Source organism: Paramisgurnus dabryanus, chromosome 9 (genome assembly GCF_030506205.2).
Source record: "Paramisgurnus dabryanus chromosome 9, PD_genome_1.1, whole genome shotgun sequence".
Classification (NCBI taxonomy): Eukaryota; Metazoa; Chordata; class Actinopteri; order Cypriniformes; family Cobitidae; genus Paramisgurnus; species Paramisgurnus dabryanus.
In genome coordinates this window covers 4280230-4307728 of record NC_133345.1, presented here as the reverse complement: position 1 = coordinate 4307728, position 27499 = coordinate 4280230, and the positions used below count along the sequence as shown (strand labels likewise).

General features: G+C 43.1%; 3 long non-coding RNA genes across 6 annotated transcripts; 1 reads left to right on the top strand and 2 right to left on the bottom strand.

Moving 5' to 3' along the window:
* Nucleotides 1–493: 493 nt before the first annotated feature.
* Nucleotides 494–27498, bottom strand: LOC135739975 (uncharacterized). Of its 3 annotated transcripts, XR_012337245.1 has the most exons (7): nt 27481–27498; nt 13832–13886; nt 13534–13602; nt 1681–1749; nt 1520–1573; nt 1110–1163; nt 494–781 (listed from the first exon to the last, which is right to left on the bottom strand). It is a non-coding gene; the product is annotated as an uncharacterized lncRNA (long non-coding RNA). The 3 variants fall into 3 exon arrangements; XR_010529089.2 differs by lacking the exon at nt 1681–1749; XR_010529090.2 differs by lacking the exons at nt 13534–13602; nt 13832–13886; nt 27481–27498 and having other exon boundaries at nt 1681–2005.
* Nucleotides 1115–13922, top strand: LOC135739976 (uncharacterized). Its single transcript, XR_010529092.2, has 5 exons — nt 1115–1221; nt 1307–1427; nt 1511–1767; nt 13546–13619; nt 13823–13922. It is a non-coding gene; the product is annotated as an uncharacterized lncRNA (long non-coding RNA).
* LOC135739996 (uncharacterized) lies at nt 14665–16184 on the bottom strand. 2 transcript variants are annotated; one of them, XR_012337243.1, is made up of 3 exons: nt 16138–16184; nt 14946–15044; nt 14665–14843 (listed from the first exon to the last, which is right to left on the bottom strand). It is a non-coding gene; the product is annotated as an uncharacterized lncRNA (long non-coding RNA). The 2 variants fall into 2 exon arrangements; XR_012337244.1 differs by having other exon boundaries at nt 14665–14777.
* Nucleotide 27499: the final 1 nt, after the last annotated feature.

Here is a 27499-nt window from a genome sequence, read left to right as displayed (position 1 = left end):
GGTCATGATTCTACATAACAACATCCGCTTGACCTCGCAATGCCAAGAAGAAGAAAGGCGTGGAACATTTGCTTAAGGTATGTAGTAATAATGCATTTAAATAATAAACTGTTTGCTGTCGGATCATTTAAATAATACCTCGAAATTGGGTTGATAACAGTTATTCATGCTTTAATATTGATCTTTCGCCCACCTGTCTGACGTTAATTTATTTTGATCGTTCATGTAACTGAGTCTTGTGTAAGATTCTAGAAAGATATAGTGGCTTACTTTTTTAAAACGATCAGTATTATGGTTGATATTTGTATTACACTTGTTAATATTTGTTTTTGCCCCCATTTTTCATTTCATGAATATTTTCTATGTCCCCAAAAGGCCTATTTCTCTCAAATGTTATTCACAAATCAGTCTAAATCTGTGTTAGGGTTGCGTTTATAATTGTGGTTAGTGTGTGTGAAAACCCAGCCAAAGTCTTTTTTGTGATGTACTGTTTTCTACATAAAATCATCCTAAACAATGAAAAGAACATTTTGTAAAAATATCTTATCTTTAATATTGGCTGAGTAAGATTCTTTGTATAAACCCTCAGTCTGTTAATTTTGTCTCCAGCCTGTCAAGAAATTCAGCAGATGTTTGAGCAAAAAGTCATCATCCTCTTCGTCACTCTTCATCCGTATTTGGGGTAACAAGCAACTGCTTCCCACAAGAGACTGGACCGCTGAAGTCAGGTGGTTAGTCTTTATTTGCATTCATCCTAGTACCGTCAAGACTGCTATTGCAGCTGCAAAAAGGCAAAGATAAATGAATTAGGAGTGTAGCTTTTAAAATGCTTTTACTATTAAATGCATTATTTTGATTTATTTAAACTTAAGAATCAAATAGGTGTGTAGTTTAGGTAAAATTCTTATAACTGCATTTGTCTGTTTTACAACAGATAAACAGTAACCAAGTATAAATTTACTGTTTTTTTTATGTTGGATGGATCATCAGACCTGCACCTTCCTTGAACATGTTGGTAAGGTAACACTTCATGCGAGTTAATGATGATGCTTTTTTATAAGAACTTTTTATAAATAAATATTATTATTGTTTTTATTTAGGTATCTTACTCTGTATTTGTTCACGGTGGTCACCCCAGGGTCTCAGGACTCAAATTGAGTGCTCTACGGATTAAACAGAAAATGCAGTATAAACAAGTTTTATGTTGTCTTGAACATGTTGGTAAGGTAACACTTCATGCGAGTTAATGATGATGCTTTTTAATAAGAACTTTTTATAAATAAATATTATTATTGTTTTTATTTAGGTATCTTACTCTGTATTTGTTCACGGTGGTCACCCCAGGGTCTCAGGACTCAAATTGAGTGCTCTATGGATTAAACAGAAAATGCAGTATAAACAAGTGTTATGTTGTCTTGAACATGTTGGTAAGGTAACACTTCATGCGAGTTAATGATGATGCTTTTTCATGAGAACTTTTTATAAATAAATATTTTTATTGTTTTTTTAGGTAACTTACTCTGTATTTGTTCACGGTGGTCACCCCAGGGTCTCAGGACTCAAAACGAGTGCTCTATGGATTGAATATAAAATTTAGTATAAACAAGTGTTATGTTTTTAAATGCCACTAATAATGTGTTTCTGTTTTCTTTCTCATTATGCTAACAAACACTCTTTTACCCCTCATGTTAGGTAGATCAACACTCCAACCATCTGCATTAGGGACTGAATAAAGGATGCCCTCTGTAGCTGGGAATGTTAGATCAGGTAATTTGCATTTGATATATTTTTAAAGACACACACACTAATGCTGCTTTTACACCGCCAGCGACTAGCAACACAATCTCGTTCATTCCAATGAAAGCTTTGCCCCATTAAGCAACATGAGCAACTGTGACCATTGACAACAGGAAGTGGGCATGTCCAGCTATGCCACAACTTTGAGTAAAGTTCAACTTAATGAAGGACTTTTGGGAGCAACTACCAATGAGAGTGAAGCAGTGAAGTTCATGTCATCCGTCTTTTGTCATTTACTGAGAGGATTGTTACTCATTTGTTTATAGTATTTACTAGTGTCAGGGTATTACATATTGTGTTATGTGTTACAACATCCACCCGCTAGGGGGCCTCAGAGAGTCATGGAGGGCAGAGTAAATCCAGCTGAGTAAGAGGGTGTTTTCAGACTGAGCACATGTACAGTGTTGTGTTATTTCTGTGTTCTACATGTAACGATAGAACACGCTGGAAGCAGATGCAGGAAAATAACACAGGTTTATTTATAAAATGTAGACAAACACAAGGATTAAAGCAAACACAATGTCCAGATGATGGTAATGGTGCACGAAGGACTACGGTGGTAAAGCGGGTGATGGTGGTTGTGGTGGTCGTTGGTGGTGTAGGTCTGAAGTGGAAAATAATCCTGAATGGAGACCGGAACATCCAACACGAAGACGACACGAAACAAACCACACGCGCTGTACAAACAATCCAAAGACACGGAGGCCAAACAAAGAGTGAGGATCTGACGAGGAACAGAGGGCAGAGTGAGTTTATATGGAGAGTCTGTAATGATGAGCAGCTGGAGTGAGACAATCAACACAGGTGAAGGGAATCGGGATAACGAGCACATGACATCACAGGTGAGTAAACACCATACACGAGACACAGAGAGAGCAGTGTATTTACCCACCGTGACAGTACCCCCTCCCCTAGGACGTAACCTGACGTTCCTAGCCTGCTGTACCTGTTGATGGTAATCATCAATAAGGGAGTGATCCAGTATGTCCCGAGCAGGCACCCAACTTCTCTCCTCCGGACCGTAACCTTCCCAGTCCACCAAGTACTGAAATCCGCGTCCCCTCCGCCTAGAGTCCAGAATACGATTCACCGAATAGGTGGGTTCCCCTGCTACGAGACGAGGCGGGGGGGGAACCGGGACTGGCGCGTTAAGTCGTGAACGAAAAACTGGTTTAATCTTAGAAATGTGAAACGCAGGATGAATTCTCCTGTACGCAGGAGGGAGGTTAAGGCGAACTGTTACCGGGTTAATAATCTTGGCAACAGCGAATGGGCCAATAAATTTGGGAGCAAGTTTGTTCGAGACGGAACGCATCGGAATGTTCTGAGTAGAAAGCCACACTTTTTGACCGACGACGTATACGGGAGGCTTAGACCGGTGGCGATCGGCTTTAGCCTTGGTGCGCGCCCCCACCCGGAGTAGAGCCTCACGAGCTCTAGTCCAGGTGCGGTGACACCTCTGGACATAGGCGTGAGCGGAGGGAACCGCAATCTCGGATTCCATACTGGGAAAATTAGGTGGCTGGTAACCTAGACTACATTCAAACGGAGATAGGCCCGTAGATGACACTGGCAACGAATTGTGTGCGTACTCCACCATAGAGAGATGTTGGCTCCAGGACGAAGGATTCTTGGAGGCCAAACATCGTAACACTCTTTCAACATCTTGGTTGGCTCGCTCGGTCTGACCATTGCTCTGGGGATGAAACCCGGAGGACAGACTAACAGTCGCTCCTAACAACTTACAAAATTCTCTCCAAAATTTTGACACAAATTGGGGACCCCTGTCGGAGACCACGTCTGTCGGAAGGCCATGTAACCGGAAGACGTGGTCTACGACAGTAACCGCTGTCTCCTTGGCTGATGGTAATTTGGGCAAGGGGATGAAATGAGTCGCCTTCGAGAATCGGTCCACTACGGTTAAAATCACCGTATTCCCCTGGGAGGGTGGGAGGGCGGTAATAAAATCTAGCGCAATGTGGGACCAGGGTCTCGAAGGGACTGGCAGCGGTAAAAGTAACCCGTCAGGAGGGCGATTGGAAGTCTTACCAGTGGCGCAGACCGAGCAAGCCAAAACAAAATCGTGAATGTCACGAGCCATCCCTGGCCACCAGAATCGTTGTTTGACTAAGAACTTAGTGCGACTCACCCCTGGATGACAAGCTACCTTGGAACAATGACCCCACTGGATTACGTTGGACCGTAACTCCTCCGGCACAAATAAGCGGTTCGGTGGGCAACGAGACGGGGGCGTTACCCCGTCTAAGGCTGTCAAAACCTTCGATTCGACCTCCCATGTGAGCGCGGAGATGAATAGAGTCTCCGGTAAAATACGCTCGGGAGTAGAAGTGCGATCGGAACGCTCAAAAAGTCGAGACAAAGCATCGGGTTTGATGTTTTTGGAACCCGGACGGTATGAAAGAGTAAAATCGAAACGTCCGAAAAATAAAGCCCACCGAGCCTGCCTGGAGTTAAGTCTTTTGGCAGTTTTAATGTATTCGAGGTTCTTGTGGTCGGTCCAAACGATAAAAGGTACACCCGAACCTTCTAACCAGTGGCGCCATTCCTCCAAAGCCAGTTTGACTGCCAATAACTCTCTGTTACCAATGTCATAATTACTTTCCGCCGGAGATAACCGATGAGACAAAAACGCGCAGGGATGAACCTTTCCGTCTGAGGGTGTGCGCTGGGAAAGCACTGCTCCTACCCCCACCTCTGATGCATCGACCTCCACTATGAACTGACGTGTGCGATCAGGGGACACGAGAATGGGAGCTGAAACAAAGCAGCTCTTGATTTTGGCAAACGCAGCCTCGGCTGCGTCTGACCACCTGAACGCAGTACTAGGGGAGGTCAAGGCAGTCAGAGGAGCGGCTAGTTGGCTGAAATTGCGAATGAAACGCCTATAGAAATTGGCGAACCCCAGAAATCTCTGCAGGGTCTTGCGAGAATCTGCGGATGGCCAATTCACCACAGCCTTAACCTTATCAGGATCCATGCGGACACCCTCAGTCGAAATGATGTGCCCTAGAAAAGAAACAGACTGTGCATGAAAAACGCATTTCTCCGCCTTGACAAAAAGCCCATTCTCTAGCAACCGCAGAAGCACTCGTCGTACGTGTTGCACATGTTCCTGGAGAGACGACGAAAAAATCAATATGTCATCCAGGTAGACATATATGAACTGATCTATCATGTCTCGCAACACGTCATTAGCGAGTGCTTGGAAGACCGCTGGCGAGTTCGTCAATCCGAAAGGCATGACACAGTACTCAAAATGGCCACGAGGGGTGTTAAAAGCAGTCTTCCATTCATCCCCCTCCCTGATGCGGACCAAATGATAAGCATTACGTAAGTCCAATTTAGTGAAGACGGACGCTCCTTGCAACCTCTCGAAAGCTGAAGACATTAACGGCAAAGGATACGTATTCTTTACCGTAATTTTGTTCAACCCTCGGTAATCAATACAAGGTCGCAAGGATCCATCCTTCTTCCCCACAAAAAAGAACCCCGCCCCCGCTGGAGAAGAGGAAGGACGAATGAACCCCGTTGCTAGAGAATCAGAAATATATTTCTCCATGGCCTTCATCTCAGGAACAGATAAAGAGTATAACTTGCCTTTAGGTGGAAAAGTACCGGGAAGTAACTCTATAGCACAGTCATAGGGACGGTGAGGAGGTAGAGAATCAGCCCGCGACTTACTGAACACCTCCTTCAGGTCATGGTACTCTGCGGGCACGTTAGATAAATCCACTGCTTCCCCCTGAAACACAGACTCAGAAACAGTTAGACACGCAGACAATAGACAAGACTTGTGACACCCCTCACTCCAGCTGATAACAGTCCCAAGACGCCAGTCGATCTTCGGATTATGTTGATGAAGCCAGGTGTGTCCGAGAACAATGGGTGAGAGAGGGGAGTCAGTGACGTAGAAAGAAATGTTCTCATGGTGATTGCCCGATGTGATGAGGGAGACCGGTTCCGTGATGTGGGTGATGGTAGGAAGCTTGTGTCCATTAAGTGCAAACGGTGCAATCTGGTGAGTAAGCTGAGTGAGTGGTATCTGAAGCTTACGTGCAGTGGCGTGATCGATGAAACTCCCCTCAGCTCCTGAATCCAAAAGTGCGTGACAGTCGTGAGAATGAGTGCCCCACCGTAGTTTCACCGGGAGAAGCGTAGATGTTGATGAGGTCTTCATGGAGGAGATCCCGCCCGATAGTAGCCTCGGATTTACTATCGGGCTTGGTCTTTTACCGGGCACTGATGGATCTGATGCCCGGCTTTACCGCAGTATAAGCACAGTCCAAGGGACCTCCGCCGGAGCTTCTCCTCCCGGGAAAGCCGAGCTCGACCCACCTGCATGGGCTCGAGATCGTTGAAGGGGCTGACCGCACCGCTCTGGCTGGTTTGGAGAAGATCCAGTCTTACGGGTAACGGCGTGGTAGCTTTCCGGCGTGCTGCTTGGCAGAGTCGGGCGTCGACCCTGATGGCCAGGTCGATGAGAGCATTCAGGGACGTGGGTAAGTCCACCACATGGATCTCTTGCTGGATGCGGTCAGTCAGCCCATGCAGGAAATGGTCCCACTGCGCTTCTTCGTTCCACCTACACTCCGCCGCCAGGGTGCGAAACTCGATCGCGTAATCCGACACAGTCTTATCCTCCTGACGGAGCTCTGAGAGGCGTCTCGCGGCTTCCTTCCCGGCGACGGAGCGATCAAAAACCCTCTTCATCTCGTCAGATAGGGCGGAGAACGAAGAACAGCAGTTGTCACGGTTCTCCCACACCGCCGTCCCCCAGAGGGCAGCCTCCCCAGTCAGGAGAGAGAGCACGAACGCCACCTTGGTTTGCTCGCTGGAAAAGGTTCTGGGTTGTAAAGCAAAGTGGAGAGAGCAGTGAGACAAAAATGTGCGGCAAAAACTCGGCTCACCCGCGTATTTATCCGGAATGGGAAGTCTGGGCTCCGACTGGGAGGCGCCCTCTGGTGAAGAAGATGTAGCTTGGGGTGTGGGAGGCGCAGTGGGAGGTAGTTGTTGTTGTTGTTGTTGTTGTAGGGTCAGCTCGGACACCTTCGTCACCATTACTTGGACTGCTCGACCCATCTCCTCTATAACCTTATCCTGACGGTCCATCCTCTGAACCGCCCGCTGGAGAAACTCCTCGAGAGGAGATGGGGAGTGATTTCCCGCTGCTTCCATTTCTGGTCAGATCCTTCTGTAACGATAGAACACGCTGGAAGCAGATGCAGGAAAATAACACAGGTTTATTTATAAAATGTAGACAAACACAAGGATTAAAGCAAACACAATGTCCAGATGATGGTAATGGTGCACGAAGGACTACGGTGGTAAAGCGGGTGATGGTGGTTGTGGTGGTCGTTGGTGGTGTAGGTCTGAAGTGGAAAATAATCCTGAATGGAGACCGGAACATCCAACACGAAGACGACACGAAACAAACCACACGCGCTGTACAAACAATCCAAAGACACGGAGGCCAAACAAAGAGTGAGGATCTGACGAGGAACAGAGGGCAGAGTGAGTTTATATGGAGAGTCTGTAATGATGAGCAGCTGGAGTGAGACAATCAACACAGGTGAAGGGAATCGGGATAACGAGCACATGACATCACAGGTGAGTAAACACCATACACGAGACACAGAGAGAGCAGTGTATTTACCCACCGTGACACTACAAGCCTCAATAAATACACCGAACTGGTTAATGCCTCCGCGTGAATAGACGCAAGACATGGTGTCAGAAGTAAACAGATAAGAAAGGAAAGATGGCAAAGTTTAATCCGCCTGAAAACTTCAGCTTTGATCGTCCAGAAGAATGGCCAGCGTGGCGACAGAGATTCTCACGCTACAGGACCGCTACAAAATTGAGTAAAGAGGATAAAGAGGTTCAGATAAGTACTCTAATATATGCTATGGGCATTGAAGCGGAGAATATTTTAAAATCGTTTACATTTGCGGCGGGAGAAAGTGCTGAGGATTACGAGACTGTTCTTGGAAAGTTTGATGAATATTTTACACCAAAAAGAAATATCATACACGAACAGGCTTGTTTCCACCAAAGAGTACAAAAGCCGGGGGAAAATGCCGAGTGCTACATCAGAGCGCTATATGAGCTTAGTGAGTACTGCGAATTTGGTGCAACCCGAAACGAACACATAAGAGACAGACTCGTAGTTGGAATCAAGGATAAAGCATTGTCTAGAAAAATGCAGCTAATGACAGCACTTACCCTGGAAACAGCGGTGCAGATGACACGGCAGGCCGAGGATGTTGCAAAGCAAATCAGCCAGCAGGAGGGTGAGTCAATGAGCAGCGTGCACGAAGTGACTTCCAGACAGTCAACAAAGGCAGCAAATAGGCCCTGGACGAGAGAGAAATACAAAAGAGGTAGTGAGAACAGAAAAGAAGATACAGAGTGTGGCCGTTGTGGTAAAACAGGGCACAAAGATATTAGAAAATGTCCAGCAGCAAGCTCAGAATGCAGAAAGTGCAAAAGAAAAGGACAATGGGAAAGAATGTGTAAATCAAAAACTGTGAGACAAGTGACAGCAAAAGATGAGAGCGATGAGAGCTTTTACCTGTGCGCAGTAAGTAACAAAAATGAAACTGCAGAAGCTAAATGGACTGTGTTGCTTAAGATAGGCGATACACAGGTTAGTTTTAAAATAGACACTGGGGCTGATGTTAATGTAATAAATACAGATACATTTAAACAGCTTCAGCCAAGCATTCAGCTCCAGTGCTCAAACATAATACTAGATAGCCCAGGGGGACCACTGAAGTGCAAAGGACAGTTTACATCAAAAGCTGAACACAAAGGCAGAAAGTTTGACATTACGGTGTACGTGATCGCAGGAGATACTGTCGGTAACCTTCTGAGTAGAGAAACTGCTGCTGAAATGAATCTAGTTAAAAGAATAAAGCAAATAAGCACAGTTTTTGAGGGAGGCAGCACTATGAAAACCGAGCCTGTGAAAATTCACGTGAAAGAAGGGGCAGAGCCATATGCAATACACACTGCAAGTAGGGTGCCATTACCCCTAATGCCTAAAGTTAAAGCAGAACTAAAGAGGATGGAGGAACAAGGTGTAGTGGAGAGAGTCACACAGCCTACAGACTGGTGTGCACCCATGGTTCCAGTTATGAAACCCAACGGGGCGGTAAGAATTTGCGTTGGACTGAACAAACTGAATGACAACATAAAAAGAGAGAGATACATTCTTCCCACAACAGAAGAAATTCTAGCTAAATTAGCAGGAGCAAGCGTCTTTACGTCCTTAGATGCAGCGTCTGGATTTTGGGAGATTCCATTAAGTAATGAAAGCAGCCTGTTGACTACATTCATCACCCCTATGGGGCGCTACTGTTTTAAAAGACTCCCGTTTGGAATTAGCATAGCTCCAGAAATCTTTCAAAGAAAAATAAGTGAGCTCCTGGGAGACCTAAATGGAGTGGCTGTGTATATGGACGACGTTATTGTGTATGGGAAGGATGAAACAGAGCATGACAAACATCTAAAAGAAGTGTTGAAAAGAATGGAAAGTGTGGATCTCAAACTTAATAAGGAAAAATGTGTGTTCAGGAAAGCAGAGTTGAGTTTTCTGGGGCACATAGTGGATGCACAGGGTGTCAGGGCGGACCCTGAAAAGGTACGTGCAATAAGAGACTTGCAAGAGCCTAAAAATGTAAATGAACTGAGGAGAGCGTTAGGCCTTATAAACTATATGGGCAAATACATTCCAAACCTGGCAACGGAAGGGGGTCCCTTGTATGAACTTCTCAAGAAAAGTAGTGCATGGACATGGGATCAAGCACAGAAAAGCGCATTCAGCAACCTCAAGAACGCACTCATTAAAGCTCCAGTTCTAGCACACTATGATCCTGGAAAAGAAACAGTGGTATCAGCAGATGCTAGCAGTTATGGGGTCGGCGGCGTGTTACTGCAAAAGGACAATAACGACTGGAAACCAGTTGCATATTGTTCGAGAAGACTCACAAGTTCAGAAACGAGGTATGCCCAAATTGAGAAGGAATGCCTTGCGGGTGTTTGGGCGTGCGAAAAGTTCTACAAATACCTAGTAGGTAAGGACACATTCAAACTGATCACTGATCATAAGCCGCTAATACCACTAATCAATAGTAAAGACTTGGACACAGTACCTGTGAGATGTCAAAGGCTTTTGATGAGACTCATGAGGTTTAATGTAAAAGCAAAGTATGCACCTGGCAAAACCTTGGTCATTGCGGACGCACTATCACGCAGTCCATTAAATGTCACAGAGGACTTCTTGACAGCCGACGTGAATTGTCATGTGAATGCAGTCATCGGAGGTTTGCCGGTATCACAGCGGAAGCTGACAGAAATAAAAACACAGAGACACAAAAGGATGAACAGTTACTGATTGTGGAGATTTGTTAAAGGAGGATGGCCAGAATATACAAAAGGCATCCCTAACAGCATACAATGTTTTTACAAATGGAAAGACTTCTTATCAGTGAGTGATGGACTGTTAGTGCTTGGGAATCGCATAGTCATCCCTAAAGTAATGAGACATGAGGTTCTTAATAAAATTCACGAGGGACACCAAGGACTATCGAAGTGTAGGGCAAGGGCCAAAGAGACTGTGTGGTGGCCTGGGATTTCTGAAGATCTCAGGAAAAGGATAGAAACGTGCAAATTCTGCATTGAGAATAAACGTACACAACACAAAGAACCACTACAGCCTACACCACTGCCAGAAAGGCCATGGCAGCGAATAGCCATAGACTTATGTATGCATCAAGGAAAACAATACCTGGTGGTGTCTGATTATTATTCACGTTATTTAGAAATCCTTCTGTTACATACCACAACATCAGAACACGTTGTACAGAAACTTAAAGCTTTGTTTGCGAGGTTTGGCATATCCGAACAAATCGTAAGTGACAATGGACCACAGTTCATCAGTGAAGTTTGGAGAAACTTTTGTGTTTTGTATGACATCCAGCACATTACATCGAGTCCACACAATCCACAAGGAAACGGACATGCGGAACGGGCTGTACAGACAGCAAAGCGCATACTAAAGCAGGATGATCCGCTATTAGCACTAATGACTTTTCGAGCTACCCCTGCCACATCTACAGGTGTTAGCCCAGCAGAATTGCTAATGGGAAGAAAAATCCGCACAACTCTACCTACTCCACAGAAAAACCTAAAACCAAAGTGGCCAAACAACAGAAAGGTAAAAGAGAATGACAAAATTGCAAAAGAAAAACAAGCATTCTATTTTAACAGAAGACACGGCGTGAAGGACTTGTTTTGAATCCTGGAGATTCTGTGATGTTAAAGATGATGAATCTAAATGGAAAGGACTAGCAACAGTTGTGGGAGAAAGCACCACTCCGAGATCTTACGTGGTCTTTAATGAGAAAGAGGGAGTGAAAAGGAGAAACCGCAGGCATATTCAATTATTGCCTAAAGATGTTGCAGAAAAGACTACAACAATGTCAATTTCAGAACAACCAGAACAGAAAGAGCCTTACCATATAGACTCAGAGTTACCTGTAGAAACTGTGGAAACAAAAACTTTTGTCACTAGGTCAGGCAGGGTAAGCAAACCTGCTGTTCGTCTTGACTTGTAATAAAGTCAAAAGGGTTTAACAAATGTTCTTAATGGACAATGTTGCCATGTGTTGAATGTTTAATTTTGCAAAGTGAGTTATAATATAACTATGCTAAGACATGTCTGAGTTTTGATGTGTAGCTACAAACAGTATCAGCTACTGTTATGGTAATGTAATTTATGGTTTAAAACAAACAAGTTCTGAGTTGGTTATAAACAACTATGGTGTTGTAAAGTAAAAGAATGTGACTTATGTTAGGTTCATATTGTTTACAGAAATGTGTCCCTGAAGTATTTGACTAAAAGGGGGAGGTGTCAGGGTATTACATATTGTGTTATGTGTTACAACATCCACCCGCTAGGGGGCCTCAGAGAGTCATGGAGGGCAGAGTAAATCCAGCTGAGTAAGAGGGTGTTTTCAGACTGAGCACATGTACAGTGTTGTGTTATTTCTGTGTTCTACAAGCCTCAATAAATACACCGAACTGGTTAATGCCTCCGCGTGAATAGACGCAAGACAACTAGGACAACCAGAATTGGGAACGCCTTCTAATAAATGCAGCATAAGGCCTTAACTGTCTGTGGCAAATATTTTTAGCACCCAAAATAAATAGGGGTGCTGCTTTTAAAGGAAAACACCACAGTTTTTCAATATTTTACTATGTTCTTACCTCAACTTAGATCAATTAATACATCCTTATCTTTCATCAATGCATGCACTTAATATTTGTACAGCACGTCGTGAATGTGTTAGCATTTAGCCTAGCCCCATTCATTCCTCGGCGCGCAGTAACATCATCACTCCTGACTACCTCCCCTCTTTTGAGTTTGAGCGAGAGGTGGAGTAATCAGGAGTGATGATGTTACTGCGCGCCGAGGTCGAAGTGCTGCAAACTTAGTGCTCTTTTGCCATACAATATAGTTCTCATTTTCATCCGCTTAAAAAATATTTTTATTTTGTGCCACCATACTTACTCGTGTAACTACTCATGTAACAGTCTTTAAATAGGGAAAACATGAAAGGGTTGGGTGGCTTCTAAATTCATCCCTGTTTGGATCCTAAGGAATGAATGGGGCTAGGCTAAATGCTAACACATTCACAATGCACTGTACAAAGATTAAGTGCACGCATTGAAAAAAGATAGGGATGTATTAATTAGTCTAAGGTAAAAACATAGTAACATTTTGGAAAGCGGTGGTGTTTTCCATTTAAAGGGATAGTTCACCCAAAAATGAAAATAATGTAATTAATGACACACCCTCATGTTGTTCCAAACTTGTAAGACCTCCGTTCATCTTTGGAACACAGTTTAAGATGTTTTAGATTTAGTCCGAGAGCTTTCTGACCCTCCAAAAAATGTATGTGCTGTATACTGTCTCATTTCCAGAAAGTTAATTAAAACATCATCAAAGTAGTCCATGTGACATCAGTGGGTCAGTTAGAATTAGTTGAAGCATCATAAATACATTTTGGTCCAAAAATAATGATTTGTTCAGCATTGTCTTCTCTTCCGGGACTGTTGCGAATGCGCGTGCACAATGGCGCTGCTGACGTACGACGCTGCTGACGTGTTATCCTCAGACATGTTTGGTCATTGTTTTGTTTACAGCGTCTCTCTCAGACTGTAAACGGAAAAAAAAGCTTGGGTGCACCAGATAACAAGCCAGCAGCATCGTACGGAAGCAGTGTCATGCACACGGTTCACAACAGACCCGGAAGACAATGCCGAATAAAGTCGTAATTTTTGGACCTAAATGTATTTTTGCCGTTTCAACAAATTCTAACTGACCCACTGATGTCACAAGAACTATTTTGATGATGTTTTTATTACCTTTCTGGACATGAACAGTATACCGTACATACATTTTTAATGGAGGGTCAGCAAGCTCTCGGACTACATCTAAAATATCTAAATGGTTACTAAAATTGAGGTCAGATTTTTGAAAACGTGGTCATCCAAAGTTCTCGGTACAGAAAATCTGTTTTGTATGGATCAGAGTTAGACATGGTCATGTAATATATAACAATGTAATTGCAGGTGTTATGTTGTTTTTGAAAATGCTCTGAAAATGAAAAAAGCTTTGTTTATCCACTATGCTATTAAATGCTCTTTTACCTTGCATGTTAGGCGGATCAACATTCCATCCATCTGCATTAGGATCTACCTTAGAGACACTCACTGGAGCTGTAAATGGGAAGCAGGTAAGTTGCACAACAGGTTTCTTGTAGCATTCTTAGACTAGCAATTTTTATGTGAGAACTTTAACATGATAGAAATTGTTAAACTACAAATATGGTCTTTATTGTCTGAGAGAAATTCTTACTCAAGAATCTGCATATTGCTGTAGATATGCAGAGTACTTATCTCGAAACAGTCGTAAAAGATTAATGTTTTTGTTTTGTAGGTCACTTACTTTGCATTCGTCCTTGGTGGTCACCCCAGGGTCTCTAGAGTGAAAATTACTCAATCTATGGATTAAACAGAAAATGTAGTTGTATGAAGTGGTATGTTGTCTTTAAATGCCATTAAAAATGTGTTTCTGTTTTCTGTCTCATATTAAGAAATACTCTTTAACCTGCCCACTGGAGCTGGGAATGGTTAGCTGCATTTTTTACATTTACAAATAAACAAACAGAGTTAGATAAGTCCATACATACCATTCTCATCTCCGTGTGTGCTGTAACTCTGTCTGACGCAGCCCCTGCTAGCTAAGCTTAGAACAAAAGACTGGTAGTGAATTTATACAAATCACAACACATAAATTGGAAAATGTCCACGTTACTTTGTCACTTATTGGAAGCAGTATGCTAGCTGGAGCCATTCACTTCCAGTCTTTGTGCTAAGCTAAGCTAGCGGGGGCTGCATCAGACAGAGTTACAGCACGCACAGGGATGAGAAAGGTATGTATGGACTTATCTAACTCTGGGGGATACAGTGAATAAGCTAAATTCCCAAAATGTGGGCGTGTTCCTTTAAGGATTTAGGGGTATTTTGAAGTTAAATGAAGCCGTTTTACTTTTTAAACTGTCTCTTTTATACGGACTTACTGAATTTCTTTTTGCAGCAATTTGGGACATTCTTTCAGTTGTCTGCAACTTTGTGAAAAAGGCTGGAAACTTGAATGCAGGTACTGTTTCATTCTTTTGTTTTTTTACAGCTATGAAAAATAATGTGTTATTAATTGTACTGTCTATTAATTAATTATTTTATACAGTTTAACTGATTCTGCTTACCCGACTCATGCAGTATTCTGGCCTGGTGTTTGGTCTGTGCTGTCTTTGGCTCTTGCATCTCCATCATCCTGACCCTCTTCAGCAGCCTGTCCATGTATTTATTTGGAGGCCACCATGAGCACCCATCTGCATAATATGACTTTGTTACTCAGATGTCCATGCGCTCCTACAAATTCTACATTTTTTGTAAAGCTGCAACAAGTTTAAACCCTATAATTATTAACGTTTGATTTTGAACTATGTAATTCAAATACATGAATAAGTAACAAAAGCAGAAATCTATTAAGATATTACCTTTTTGTTGCTTGTTTACTGATCTATCAATCCTTTTGCATTTTCATAATTGTTCATCATAACTTGGTATACAGTGGATGTGTGGCTGCAGATAACTTTCTGAAGTCAATTTAAAAAGACAAAAGTTAATAAATGCTGAATTGGTTAAATATACATTATTGTATTTTCACCATTTTGATGTTTAGGCATTTCATAACTTGAGGGTTAATTCACGTTAAGTGATGTTTCAAATAAAAGATTAATTTATTAATGACAGCTAATCATTTTATAAAGATTTTTATTACAATATTTATTTATATAATATCAATTTAATACATTTAATTCGTTACACCTACATCACTAAGTGCAAGGGAGTGCAGCCAACAAATACATTCAGGTGTGTTCGACTTAACACCGAGATGCGCAGACAGCACGTGGTATGACATCAAAGTACCGCGAGAGTTTGGGAAAGCCCCGGAAAAGGTTTGAACTCGCGGTACTTGATGTCACGATCGGTTTGCGTGTAGATCAGCATGAAGTCGAACAAATCTGAAAGATGTGTGGGCTGCCTGCACTCAACGTTGCGATAATTCAGTAGAGTGTAACCTCAATCGGTTTTTGCAGCTTCTGGGTGTCGTGTCGAACGATCGCAGAACGATTTTTTGCTCTTTTCCAACTCGATTTTTAACTCCCTAAACTAGTAGGATGTTCCAACGGGTGAAGCAACAGTGCTGACGGCAGAGTTTCAGTATCAATGTAAGTTAACCATTTTAACAGAAAATATGTTGTTATGCAGGCATGTAAGTTAGTCGATCTACAGAATGATCGTCGTATATTAATGTTCTATACGCGATTAAAAGCGTATTAACGTTTATCAATGCACTGCTATTCAGGCCGCTGCAAATTCCCGAAGCCACGTTGTAACGTTAACTTCACATGTTACGCACTGGTGGGGATAAACCAGCCATTTTAATAGAGTTATTAAATGTCTCAAACCTTTCCCGCCTTTTAACGTTGCGTTAAAATGGCCCTTATACGGATAACGTTACTGTCAGTCAGACCTTTTCCTAGAAACCACTCAAAACCGTTAACGTTGTTCTATTGGAGTGGTTTGATAATTGTATTTATTAATTGTTTCAGTTATATTAGTTATATCTGTTCTTTAATTCGTATTTCTAACAATTAAACCCCAGGAATGACAAGCTATACTTACCAAGATTTTGACGATCAAACTGACAGAAAAACTAACTTAAAGCCGACTATTAAGCCAAAAAACATACTATTACAAAGTGAAGAGGAACGTAATGTGTACAAAATTTATTATTTTCAGGTTATTAATAATGTTATTTGCGACAAAAAAGTTGAGGGTACTCGAGCAAATAACGGTCTTCTGGTAAATATTGTGGTCACGTGATGGCCTCGCGACATATAAGTCGTTTCTGGTCGTTTCTTAAACGCACAGCTGCGTCCTTTTAAAATTATTTTTAATATTTTTTTTAAATAATAAGAAATACAAAGGGGGACATTATACATACATAAAATAAAAATAAATAAGGCTGTGTCCTTTTTTTTTTTTTTTTTTTAAATAAGGCTCCGTCCTAGAAGGCTGCATGTCTCGGCTGCCACGTCATCAAGCATCGTCGAAGGACATCTCAATCTGCTTGTTTTCTATTTTGTTGTTTTAATTTAATTACAAAATGTTTAACTGTCCATGTTGTAAAGACAGTTGATACATGACTTTTATTCACTGTACTACATTATTGGATTTTTTTGGTGATGCATTGCTTATTTTCAACTTCTCTCTTTAAAGTTTTCATGCCATGATCACTGGGGCGGAATCATTATGACGTTGCCTTGGACATCAAACTAAACCATTGTAAGGTTTTGTCTTGTGTTTATCTTGTATTCTGTGTATTTTTGTATTTTGGACTTTTATTTTGACATCCTGTTCTGTTCTGGCTTTTATTTTGATATACATCCTGCCATGTTTCACTTCACACTTCCTGTTTGTTCTTGTATATAAGTCACATCCCGTTCACCTGCTCCTGGCTGATTATTACATCGCCACATCCTGTTTGTATCTGCCTGTTTTCTGAATCTGTTTTCTGTATCTGTTTTATCTGTTACCTGGATCTGCCTGTATTTTTGACCTGTGCCTGTTTTTGGATATCTTGCCTGTTTGCCGCCTGCCCTGTTATATTTTGCCTGTCTTTGGATTACGATTACTGGATTTACCTTTGGATTTGTTTGCTGGCCCTTATTGGGATTTTACAATAAACACCTTTTGCACATGGATTCACGTTTTCATCGCTTTCATTAAAGCAACCCGTTACAGAATAATCAGCCATAACCCGGAATCCAGCGAAGGTCAGTAACTTCCCACCAGCAACATGAAACCTGTTTTTGCACTACTTGCACTCCGCCAAAACCACCGTGCCATCGAGGATTACGTGAGTGACTTTCTGGAATTGTCTAATCGAGTGCATTATGATGAGGACGCTTTGAAACCGATTTTTTATAATGCCTTAGATGAATGGTTGCGCTTGTGTATGCCACGTGATATGTCTGTCTGGTCACTGGAGCAATATATTGACTTTGCGTTGCTGTTGTGTGGTTCCCCCTTCACTGTGGGTGTTGCGGATACACCTTCAGAGGCTATTCCCAACACGCCACGCCATGTCCTGCCTGTTATGCCCACACCTGTACCAGTTATGCCTGTTCTGTCCACGCCTGTTCACAAAATGGCCGCCACCCTGCCTGTTCCCAAGATGGCCGCCATCATGCCTGTCCCTAAAATGGCCGCCACCCTGCCTGTTCCCAAAATGGCCACCATCCTGCCTGTCTCTGCACCTGCACCTGTCTTCAAGAAAACCACCACCATCCTGCCTGTCCCGAAAACTGCCACCATCTTGCCTGTTTCTGCACCTGTTCTCGAGAGAGCTACCATCATTCCTGCACCTGTATTTCAGAGGGCCATCGTCACCACCACACCTGCACTCATGAGGGCTACTACCCACCCAGCACCTGACGTCCAGATGGCCACCCTGCCTGAACCGACGACCACAGAGGTATGTCTCATGGACTCTGTTATTTCTGAATTTGCCATAGCCCTGTGGTGCGTCTGGTCTGCCTGCTGCTCGTTTGTCCCCTGTATTTCTCAAGGCCCTGAACTCGAACCCCTGGACTCATTTGATCTGCTTGATTCATCCGACCCATCTGATTCATCCGATCCATCTGATTCATCCGGCTCATCTGATTCATTCGATTCATCCGACTACTCTGATTTCATCGACTCCTATGATTCATCTGATCTGCCCGTCTCATCTGATCTGCCCGTCTCATCTGATCTGCCCGACTCATCTGATCTGCCCGACTCATCTGATCTGCCCGACTCATCTGATCTGCCCGACTCATCTGATCTGCCCGACTCATCTGATTCGTCTGTCCCGTCTGGTTCGTCTGGCTTACCTGGCTCACCTGTCCCGTCTGATTCACTTGGCTCACCTGGCTCGTCTGATTCGTCGGCTCCACCATCTGGAATATCGTCACCCTGGTCTGTGGAAGCTCTTCCAAGTTTTTTTTGGGGGGGGTAGTACCCGGACACAGGAGGGAGGCAGAGGACACCGAGGCGGAGGCCGAAGTGTACTCTGATCCTCCCTTTCCTTGTGATCTGGGTCTATTCCTACCCCATGACCCAGGTCCCAGCCTGCCCCATGACCCAGGTCCCAGCCTGCCCCATGACCCAGGTCCCAGCCTGCCCCATGACCCAGGTCCCAGCCTGCCCCATGACCCAGGTCCCAGCCTGCCCCATGACCCAGGTCCCAGCCTGCCCCATGACCCGGGCCCACGCTGCCCCATGATCCGGGACCATGCTGGCCCCACGACCCTGGACCATCCTGGCCTCATGACCCAGGACCTCCTCTGAACTGCCCTGCCTTGCCAAGAGGTCCTGGCCCGCCCGCCCACCCTCTATTTGGACTTTGTTATTTGTATGTTGGGCTCCGGGAGTCGCCCTTTAGAGGGGGGATTCTGTAAGGTTTTGTCTTGTGTTTATCTTGTATTCTGTGTATTTTTGTATTTTGGACTTTTATTTTGACATCCTGTTCTGTTCTGGCTTTTATTTTGATATACATCCTGCCATGTTTCACTTCACACTTCCTGTTTGTTCTTGTATATAAGTCACATCCCGTTCACCTGCTCCTGGCTGATTATTACATCGCCACATCCTGTTTGTATCTGCCTGTTTTCTGAATCTGTTTTCTGTATCTGTTTTATCTGTTACCTGGATCTGCCTGTATTTTTGACCTGTGCCTGTTTTTGGATATCTTGCCTGTTTGCCGCCTGCCCTGTTATATTTTGCCTGTCTTTGGATTACGATTACTGGATTTACCTTTGGATTTGTTTGCTGGCCCTTATTGGGATTTTACAATAAACACCTTTTGCACATGGATTCACGTTTTCATCGCTTTCATTAAAGCAACCCGTTACAACCATCTCATTCTGGCTTTTTTCTAACATCGAAATCTCAGAAGGCCAGGACTAAGATGGACGCAGCCTCCACATGCAACCTTGCATTTGAGGAACACCCATAGAACGGTCAACTTACCCCATACTCTAACCTGAATGCAGGGATCATAAAACTTTATCTTTTACCTTAATTGTTAGATGGGTGTTGATACCAAACTTTTTTGTCTCGTCTACCCAGGAGAAAGTCATGGGTTCTGCTGCTGAGGTTGTCATAAAGCATGCTTTTTCCATTTGTTGCATTGGGCAATATTATCAAAAGATTCTGAAAGAAATAAGATAATTTTCAAAGCATTAACATGAATATGAAAGCATTAAGTCATTAATGACCATCTTTTATTATTGTTTATTTATAGTGTAGTGGAGGACTTTTATTATGCTTTTATTTTCATATTATTATGTTTTATTTTTCATCCTATTTTTCATTTTTTAATAACAATCTGAAGCTCACAAATTGTGATTCATATGGAGATCATGTTTTTCTGCTAACGTACAGAATTATGCTCTTTCTGTCTTTTCAGCAAGTACAATAGTGATGGGCAATCCGGCTCTTTTCATAGATTCGGCTCTTCTGGCTCGGCTCCCTTAGAAGAGCCGGCTCTTACGGCTCCAGCTCTTTATTAATTTTTAGTATCTGGGAGACTTCTTTTTAAAGCCAAATGTAGCAATTGTGAATGGTTTGTGTATTGGTATGCAATTTTTGTATCAATTGTTTTTATAAAAGCTGTATTTTTATGATTTTTTTCGTCAAAAAATACATAGTTATAATTAACATTATAATAAAACTTTAATTAAACAATTTAACAATGAACACAGAACCACAGCAAACCAAATAAATAGTCAAAATTAGTCTTTAGTGCAGGTTAGCATATATAAATATTAAATGCCTCAGCTTGCCTCAACTTTCTTCTTCTTTTTGGTAAATGCCTTAACTTCCTCCCAAGTCCCAACGCGCTTACATTATACTGGCCTGTTACTGTACCACTTCACTGGCTTTTTGCAGCATATATCCCCCATTATTCTTTCACATAACAGTATAATCCTAGTCTGTCTTCACATTTGATTGGATGCATTTTGTGCCACATACAAATAGGTCCCGCCCCTGCCTGCGGCTGAAGATTCGGCTCTCGTTGACGGGAGTCGGCTCTTTTTGTTCACTACAAAGAATCGGCTCTTAGAGCCGGCTCGTTCGCGAACGACCCATCACTAAAGTACAATGTCCAAGGAAGGACTTAAACATCATGTACCAGCATGTACTGTCCTTTATGATTATGTTTAACGGTTTTTGCTCTTAATCACTGACAACTGAAGGCTATCTTCTAAATGACGTAGAAACGGATGATTGTACGTGTTTCAGCATCTTACTATAAATGTGTCTTCAACCTTGTGATCGGGGCTCTTAGGTTTTTAAACTTCTAGCACCATGGGGGTGAGAGCCTATTCTGCAGAATATATAAAATTCAGACAAAGAAAATTCTGTCGACAGTGTGTCTGTGTGATCCTTGACTTTGACTCTTAGTGAGTATTATTTGATGCGGCTAAAATTCCACGACAATAATGGCGACGAGGATGCGGATTCCACAGCTGTAGACTCCAGGTTTGGGAGAGACTGACTGATCACCCCTGAGACAAGAGGTCTCGGGCTCCGTACCCCAGGCCCAAGGGAAGGGAGAGTCTCAACCAGTTCTGAAGTCAAGGCTGACGGAATCTGGAAAAGAACCGTTGTGGTGGCATCTGAATAGATAATATGGTAAGCGTTATTTCGTTCGTGACCATGGGTCAGGGTAATTCGAAAGGGAGTACAAAGTCAATGGATCTGGAAAATGGCGTGTATGCTCGAGTGATCAAATCAAAGGGCACGGGGGCGTTGGAAAGCGTAAAATCTGGGAGAAAAGGTATGATTTTTCTCCTAAAGGAACACTGAGTGTAAAAGCACTCATTTTATTAAGGGAAAAATCATTGCGGATGGCAGAGAAATGAGAGCACAGAGTAAGATAAAGACCAAGGACGAACTGACTCAGACTAAGTCAGAGCTAAACATTAAGCAAATGTTTTTCCTACATCAGATTCATTACATGATGAACCTAACTTTCTTTTTTTTTCCCTCCTCCCTATGCACCTGCACGTACCCCACCTGGGGTACATTTCCAATTCACAAGGGTACCGCTTCTGGACGATGACCTCCAACCCCCTCCACAACGTCGCCCTCCACCACCACCTGCTCAACAAATCGCACAGATACAACAACCAGCTCAACAAGCCACACAGATACAACAGCCAGCACGACAAGCACCACTTTCTGCACCCCCGCCACCGCCGATGCAAGAACTGCCACGTGGACCAGAATCAGAGATCATCCACATCCTTGACAGCACTTTTGAAGAGGACAAAGATGATGTTCAGATAAAGACGGAACGGGAGGCAAGGCCTAAGGAAACAGCAGAGAAGCCGTTCACCAGAGAAACAGCTATCTTAAGCTTTTGCCAAGATAGGAGAATGGGCACAGCCACAACATAACAACGCAATTTCTCTTCGCAAGGACAACGCTCCCGAGAGAACGGGCAGCAGAGAGAATGAGAGAAGAGGAGAGGAGATCCGAAAGAAAATGTTTGCTGGTATTGCGGACAGAAAGGACATTTGAAAAACCAATGTTTCCATTTCCTGAAAACTAAAGGGACACCGGAATCCCAAGGGAGCGCGGGAAACCTGCTGTGTGTAAAGAAAGGGGCGACTGAAGCCAGGAGGGGGAAGGGGAGCATCGTACGGAGGCGGGTAAGTCCAATCTTGTTTTTTCTGCGGTTCAAATGCCATATTATCTGCTTGCTAATTCTGTTTTTTTCTAATGTGTGTGAAAGGGAAAGAAACACTCTATGGAATGAAGAACTTGCTTTGCTTGATGTTGAACGAGAGGCATACTCTAAACTGCCTCTCGAAGAAATAATGGTTGAGGGACAGGCTCTGTTGTTTATGGTGGACTCTGGCACGACTAACTCTGTCATACGCAAAGATGAATTCCCATTTGTCACCTTGAGTGGGCAGTTTAACTCATCTATGAGTGCTACGGGGCATATAGTGAGGGAAGAATTTACTGCTCCACTCTGTTGTATGCATGACGGTAACAAGTTTATGCATATGTTCCTTTTATCTGACGCGTGTCCGGTAAACCTCATGGGGAGGGATTTGATGTGTAAAATTAATGCTAGCATCTTATGTAACAACCAAGGCCTGAATATTTCTTGTTGGGATCCCAGAATGTCATCTATGTGTATGTCTCTGTCTGTATATGTGTATGAATGGGCCTTTCTGAATGAAGAGTTGCATGCTGAAGGGAAGATAAGATTGCCACAAGCCAGCGAGGTCATTCCAGCTGAAAACATGCATTGCACAAGCTCATGTTGTTGACATAACACAAAGAGAGTGGCAAGAGAGATGGTTTTCTGTAAAGACAGAGGGTTTTGACTTTAACCCATATATGCTGGAATGACTCATGGTGTGTGGCACTCGTTCAAATTGACAGAAAAGCAAGAACAAATTTTTGATGTTGAAAATTCGTTACCCCATGTTTCCATTGCAAAAAATACCAGTCAGCCATGGGAAAAAGCAGGTGAATTTGCAAAGGCCTGTAGCGAGGCTGTTGATTGGGAAATGTTGTCAGAGAACGTGCAGTTCTCAGAGCAGATAACAGCACACAGGAGAAGTTGTGTTTCTTTTTTTCATTGCTGAGAGAGAGAGAGTTATAATACAGAAAGCTGTTTCTGCAGATTCGAATTTACAAAACATTTGGCCAGCACACATGACGTGTGCTAGTATTGATTTACCGCAAAAAGTTCTTGACAATGTACCTGATTACCTGTGGGCTAAAGACAAGTATGATGTGGGCTTGATTAAAGGGTGTGAACCAGTAACTATCACCCCAAAGAGTGATTATAGACCATGTAAACCCCAATATCCTCTGAAAAGGGAGGCGCTTGAGGGGATAAGGCCAGTATTTTAGGCATTATTGGGATAATTATTCCCTGCCCACACTCACCTGTGAGAACACCCATTTTTCCTGTACAAAAGGTCAGGGATGCAGGTCAGCCCACAGAGTGGAGGTTTGTTCAAGATCTCCAAGCAGGAAATGCTGTGGTACAAGCAAGAGCACCTCACGTGCCAAACCCTTACACAATTCTCTCACAGATACCAGCTGATGGCCAGTGGTTTTCAGTGTAGTGGATATTTCAAGTGCATTTTTCAGAGTTCCTGTCCATTCTGATAGCCAGTTTTGGTTTGATTTAACATTTAAGGGGTATAGCGAGAGCTGCACTATTTACAAACTCTGCATTGCATTGTTCATTACAGAAACTTGTGTTGGATGATGATGTTGCTTTATTGCAGTACGTGGATGACCTCTTGGTGCCAGCACCGACTCAGCAATCGTACACAGACAACACCATACGGCTGCTTACTCATCTAGCTAAGGAAGGTCATAAGGTCAACCCCAAAAAGGTACAGTGCTCTGTCCAGAAAGTAACCTTTCTAGGACACGAAATTACACCTATGGGTAAGTCTCTCTCTCCAAAGAGAATAGAGGCAATAGCTAACATACCAAAACCCATTACAAAGAAACAGGTGATGTCATTCTTGGGTATGACATCTTATTGCAGGACTTTTATTGCTAACTATTCTGAGATGCAACAACCATTGCATGATATGATTTATGAGAAACCTTTGGCACCATCAGAGAAGGTAGAATGGACAGAGAAGGCTGAAAAGGCATTTGTGGAACTAAAACAGACACTACAGCAGGCACCCACTTTAGGTTTGCCAGACCCGAAAAAAAGCCTTTTGTTCAAACTGTGGATGAAGGAAATGGCTGTATGACATCTGTTTTGTTACAAGAACATGGTGACAAGTTGAGACCAGTTGCATATTTTTCAGGACGCCTTGATGCGGTGGCCAGGGGCCTACCAGGATGTCTCAGGGCTTGAACAGCGCACATCTCACTTGTCTGCAGCAAGATGGCTGCGTTATTCCTGTGCATTGTTTCAGATGTCTAATGTCACAGTTGAAAGATGTACAGTGCTAAACCCGGCGACATTGTTACCTACACCTGGTGAAGGTACACCACATTGTTGTTTGTCTGCCCTACGGGAAGTATGCACACCAAGGCCTGACCTTGCTGACACACCCATACCTAAATGCACCCTCACATATTATGTGGATGGGTCCTCTTCCAGAGACGACAGAGGTATAAACAGGGTGGGGTGGGCGGTCGTGTCTGACTTTGAAGTAGTGAAATCCGGATGCTTACCACCTCATAAATCTGCGCAAGTGGCTGAACTGCATGCACTAACACAAGCTTGTATTTTAGCTACTAACCAGTCTGTAACGATCTACACAGACTCTGCCTACGCTTTTGGGGTCTGCCAAGATTTTGGGGCACTGTGGAAACACAGGAACTTTTTAAGGGCGGATGGAAAACTTATCCGCAATGGGGACGAGGTAGCCGCTCTTTTAGAAGCAATTTTACTCCCTTCTCAGATAGCTGTGTGCAAATGCAAGGCACACACCAAGGAACAGGACGTGGTATCCAGAGGCAATGCACGCGCGGACGCGGCTGCAAAAGAAGCATCTCTCATTTCTACTAACATAGACTTTTCTCTCACACAGATTTCCCAGGAAAAGGAAGCTGAAACACCACAGGAGTCACTAATAAGCATGCAAACATTTTCTCTCCCAACAGAAATAGCTCTATGGAAATCGTGTGGAGCTACCAAAACTCCTGAAGAAATTTTAATGGGTCCAAATCAAAAACCCTGCTTCCCTAAACACTTTTATTCCCATTTTGCTAGGTTGACACATGGCTTAGACCACGTGTCCAAAGGAGGAATGCTGACAGCCATGGCACAAAATTGTTTCACAAAGGGTTTTTCTCCTGTAGCACAGAGACATTGTGAAAACTGTCATATATGTCTAGGTAATAATGTTGCAAGAGGGGTAAAAACCGCACCTGTGGGGCATCCCATTCCTGAGGGACCATTCACACATGTAATGATGGATTGCATTGAATTGACACCAGCAGAAGGTAAACGTTACTGTTTGGTGATGACAGACATATTTTCGAAGTGGACTGAAGCCACGCCCACCAAACAAGCAGACAGTGCTGGGGTGACAAAAATGTTGTTGAAAGACATTATTCCTAGATGGGGAATCCCAAACAAAATTTCCAGTGATTTTGGAGCACACTTCACTGCTCAGGTGGTGAAAGATGTGGGTAAATTTTTGCAAATCAATTTGACCAATCACTGCGCCTACCACCCACAAAGTAGAGGTGCAGTGGAAAAAGAGAATGGCACCATCAAGGCAAAACTAAGCAAAATGTGTGAAGAAACAAAATTGAATTGGGTTCAGTGCTTACCATTGGTACTCATGTACATGAGAATGAGGGTCAGAGAGTATTTTTTTAAATACTTTTTGGAAGACCTCCACATATGGGGTGGGAACCACACAGGGTGACAGGTGATACCCTTCGAAATGAAAATGACATGTTGCAGTATTGTATTTCTATGCCTTCTATCCTTCAAAATATCTCAAAACAGGTTAAAGCAGCACTACCACGTCCAGTAGAAGAACCATTACACAACATCAAACCAGGGGATTACGTGGTGGTAAAGAACCTCAGGAGGAAATCCTGGAAAGCCAGACGGTGGGAGGGGCCATTTCAGGTTCTGCTGACGACTCACACCGCTGTGAAGGTCGCGGAGTGTGCCACCTGGGTGCACGTTGCCCATTGCCGGAGGGTTGGTCCTGGACTGCAAGGTGTAAACCAAAGGGAGGACGGCTAGTCGACTGCTACGGACCACTTTTTCGTATTGGTGGGAACCACAGATACCTGTATACTGCAAGTTTATACGAAGAACGACACGAGAGAACTGCAACAGCTCACAAAGTATTGGAGGACGACTCCAGTATTCTGGGTTTGGTTTGGACACACGCACACGACATCTTGAATGTGGGTAATCGACACGACGCTTGCAGCTTAATAACTGTAATTACAACACCAGCTTTGAGACCCCACATTAATTTAGACACTAAGATAATTTCATTCGAACAAGAAAGCAGGATAGCTTGGCACGACTGCACCGTGTGGTCCTACCAAACCCGAACCTACAAAGGAAATTAATCAACAAGGGCTCACGACCCCAACTCTAACTGTGCTCAGGGCTCACGACCCCAACTCTAACTGTGCTCCGGGCTCACGACCCCAACTCTAACTGTGCTCAATCCGGAATCATCAAGGGCTCACGACCCCAACTCTAACTGTGCTCAATTTCTTCAAGAAAACGAACTATTTTTCTTCTTTCAAAAATGAGATTCATGATCATACTATGTGTGTGTGCATTTTTACTTTTGCAACTGCACAGAACTATATGTACACTATGGTTAAGGGTAATAACCAGAGCTACGCAACGATGACAGTAAATGAAGTTATGAATAAATCATAAAAAGGGAGGAGTGTAGTGGAGGACTTTTATTATGCTTTTATTTTCATATTATTATGTTTTATTTTTCATCCTATTTTTCATTTTTTAATAACAATCTGAAGCTCACAAATTGTGATTCATATGGAGATCATGTTTTTCTGCTAACGTACAGAATTATGCTCTTTCTGTCTTTTCAGCAAGTACAATGTCCAAGGAAGGACTTAAACATCATGTACCAGCATGTACTGTCCTTTATGATTATGTTTAACGGTTTTTGCTCTTAATCACTGACAACTGAAGGCTATCTTCTAAATGACGTAGAAACGGATGATTGTACGTGTTTCAGCATCTTACTATAAATGTGTCTTCAACCTTGTGATCGGGGCTCTTAGGTTTTTAAACTTCTAGCACCATGGGGGTGAGAGCCTATTCTGCAGAATATATAAAATTCAGACAAAGAAAATTCTGTCGACAGTGTGTCTGTGTGATCCTTGACTTTGACTCTTAGTGAGTATTATTTGATGCGGCTAAAATTCCACGACAATAGTGTCTTATATTCTGCTTACCTGACTCATGCAGAATTCT